The sequence below is a fragment of the Propithecus coquereli genome, unplaced genomic scaffold, assembly GCF_000956105.1.
Source record: "Propithecus coquereli isolate 6110/MARCELLA unplaced genomic scaffold, Pcoq_1.0 Scaffold123, whole genome shotgun sequence".
Lineage (NCBI taxonomy): Eukaryota > Metazoa > Chordata > Mammalia > Primates > Indriidae > Propithecus > Propithecus coquereli.
This window is the reverse complement of record NW_012136414.1, coordinates 2,581,597-2,585,499: the sequence shown is the minus strand read 5'-3', so window position 1 is coordinate 2,585,499 and position 3,903 is coordinate 2,581,597.

Sequence of the window (3,903 nt, the reverse complement as noted above, 5' to 3'; positions counted from 1 at the left end):
CTGTAGTCCCAGCTACTCGGGAGGCTGAGGCAGAAGGATCGCTTGAGCCCAGGAGTTTGAGGTTGCTGTGTGCTAGGCTGATGCCATGGCACTCTAGCCCGGGCAACAGAGTGAGACTCTGTCTCCAAAAAAAAAAAAATTAACTGTAAAACAGCCTCAGGCAGGTCCTTCAGGAGGCACTCCAGAAGAATGCCAGAAGAAGGCATTGTTAATCATAGGGGTTGACAGCTCCATGCGTGTTATTACTCCTGAAGACCTTCCAGTGGAACAAGATGTGGAGGTAGAAGACAGTGATATTAATGATCCTGACCCTGTGTAGGCCTAGAATAATGTGTGTGTTTGTGTTTTTGTTTTCTAAAAAAAAAACTAAAAAGCAGAAATAAATTAAAACAGAAAAAAGCTTAGAGAATAAGGATATGAAAAAAAAATATTTCTGTATAGCTGTACAGTAACATACTATACAGGTTTATAGCTTAAAAGCAATAGGCTACACCATATAGCATAAGTATGTAGTAAGCTGTACCATCTAAGTTTGTGTGTTTGTGTTTTAAGCTAAGTGTTATTACAAGAGTCAAAAAGTTAAAAAAAAATTAACTGTTTATAAAGTTGAAAAGTTTCAGTAAGCTAGGATTAATTTATTATTTAAGAAAGACAAACATTTTTTTAAATTTAGCATAGCCTAAGCGTTTAGTGTCTATAATTACACTATAGTGTACACTAACGTCCTAGGCCTTCACATTCACTCACCACTCGCTCATTGACTCACCCAGAACAACTTCCAATCCTGCAAGCTCCATTCATGGCAAGTGCCTCATACAAGTGTATCATTTTTTAATCTTTTATACCATATTTTTACTGTACCTTTCTATGTTTAGGCATGTTTGTATATACAAATACCATTGTGTTATAATTGCCTACAGTATTCAGTACAGTAACATACTATACAGGTTTATAGCCTAAAAGCAATAGGCTATACCATATAGACTCTACTTGTATGAAAGATTTGTAAGATTTGTATGTCTTTGTTTTAGTTCATTTAGTACTGCTATAACAAAATACCACAGACTGGGCAATTTATAAAGAACAGAAATTTATTTCTCAGAGTACTGGAATCTGGAAAGTTCAAGATCAAGGGATCAGTAGGTTTCATGTCTGGTAAGGGCTCTGTCTCCACTTCCAAGATGACACCTTGTTGCTGAATCCTCTGGAGGGGATGAATACTGTGTCCTCACATGGCAGAAGGGGGATAAGGGCAAGAGAGTGTTCCATCCAAATTTGAGCCCTCTTATTAATGTAAGGGTGCTAGTCTCATTCATGAGGTCACCATTCTCATGATTTAATCAACTCCCAAAGGCCACCTCTTAATACAGTTGCATTGGGGATTAAGTTTCAACATAAATTTTAGAGAAGACAAAAATGTTAAAATCATAGCAATCTTAGTTTAAAAAATATCTATTCAGGTCTTTTGCCTATTTTAAAATCAGGTTATTTGCTTTCTTTCTATTGAGTTGTTTGAGTTTCTTACATATTTTGCATATTAACCCCTTGTCAGATATATGGCTTGCAAATATATTCTCCCATTCTGTAGATTGTCTCTTCACTCAGTTCATTGTTTCCTTGACTATGCAGAAAGTTTTTAATTTGATGCAATCCCGTTTGTCCATTTTTGCTTTTCTTGCTTGTGCTTTTGGAGTAAAATCCAAAAATTCATTGCACAGACTAATGTAATAAAGTTTTTCCCTTATGTTTTCATCTAGCAGTTTTATGGTTTCAGGTTTTACATTTAATTTTTAATCCATTTTGAGTTGAGTTTTGTATATGATGTGAGACAGGAACTAATTTCATTCTTTTGTATGTAAATATCCATTTTTCCCAGCATTATTTATGGAAGAGGCTTTTCTTTTCCTATTGTGTGTTCTTGGCACCTTTGCTGAAGATTGTTTGACTGTAAATGTGTGAATTTATTGCTAGGCTCTCTATTCTGTTCAACTGGTCTGAAATCTGTTTTTATGCCAGTACCATGTTGTTTTGATTACCATAGCTTTGTATTAGACTTTGAAATCAGGTACTGTGATGCCCCCAGCTTTGTACTATTTACTCTGTATTGCCTTGGTTATTCATAGGTCTTTTGTGGTTCCTTATAAACTTTAGGATTGTTTTTTCTATTACTATGAAAAATTCCACTGGAATTTTGATAGGGATTGAATTGAATCTGTAGATTTCTTTGGGTAATATGGACATTTTAACAATATTCTTCAATGTCTTTCATCAGTGTTTTATAGTTTTCAGTATACAAGATCTTCTAACTTTTTGGCTAGATTTATTCCTAAGTATTTGTTTTTTATGCTATTGTAAATGATATTGTTTTCTTGATTTCTTTTTGGATAGTTTATGTTAGTGTATAGAAATACTACTGATTTTTGTATGTTGTTTTGTATCCTGCAATTTTACTGAATTCATTTATTAGTTATAACGATTTTTGGTGGAGGCATTAGAGCTTCATATGTGTGTGTGTGTGTGTGTGTGTGTGTGTGTGTGTGTGTGTGTATAATATGTCATCTGCAAAGAGAGACAATTTTACTTCTTCCTTTCCAATTTGGATTCCTTTTATTTCTTTCTCTTACCTAATTGCTCTGACTAGGCCTTCCGGTAATATATTAAATAGAAGAGGTGATAGTGGACATCCTTGTCTTATTCCTGAACTTAGAGGAAAAGTTTTCAGCTTTTCATTGTTGAGGGTGATATTATTATAGCTATGGGCTTGTTATATATGGCCTTTGTTATGTTGAAGTTTATTCCTTCTATACCTAATTGGTTGAGAGTTTTTTTGTTTTTTTTTTTGTATCGAAAGGATGTTAAGCTTTGTCAAATGCTTTTTTCTTGGATTTATTAGGATGACCGTATGATTTTTATCCTTTAGCCTATTAATATGTAGTATCACATTTATAGATTTGTATATGTTGAATCATCCTGTATCCCAGGAATAAATTGTACTTGATCATGGTGTATGATCCTTTTAACATGCTATTGAGTTTTATTTGCTAGTATTATGCTGAAGATTTTTACACCTATATTCATCAGGGATATTGTCCTATAATTTTCTTTTCTTGTAGCATCCTTGTCTGGCTTTGGTATCAGGGTAATACTGGACTCAAAATCTCAAAATGTGCTTGGGAGTGGTCTCTTCTCTTCAATTTTATGATAGTCTTAATCTAGCTTTTATTTCTCCTCTGGATTATTGCCATGGCCTCTTAAGTGAACTCTCAGCCCCCTTCAATCCATTCTCTACATTTTTGTCAAAATGATCTTTCTAAAATAAAAATTTAATCATGTCACTCCTCTGCTTGAAAACATTCCAAATCTTTCTCATTTCATATGTAATAAATAACAAATTTATGATCGGGCCCTTGGTTTTACTTGGAGTGTTACCTTCCATTGTTCTTCAGTCTGAACCCTTTTTTTTTTTTTGTCAACTCATGTCATCTCATTTTATTATTTCTCTTTGGAATTTTATATCCTCCCATTCAGCCTGAGCTCTTGTTTTAAGTATTTTCAATGACTTTAACCTCCTGTTGCAGGTTTCACTCTTTTAGGAATGCCTTTCTGTGCCTCTCTTACCAAGCTAACTGCTCCCTAACTCGATTCAAGCATTGCCGCTTCCAAGGGGTCTTTCTTGGCATGCCAGCCTCTTCTCCCTTGGAGCATGCCTAGCAAATTGGGCTGTTTCAATTATAATACAGGAAAATAGAGGAAAAAGCTAACATTACTGGGGTGAGAGGAAGGGCTAACAAATCGACCTAAGAGATATGACTTTCTTTTATCATGACAGAGAGTTAGAAAAATGAAATCACTAATATGTCCATCCTTCGGGTAGTGCGCATTGCCCTCCTTGTGTATACAAAT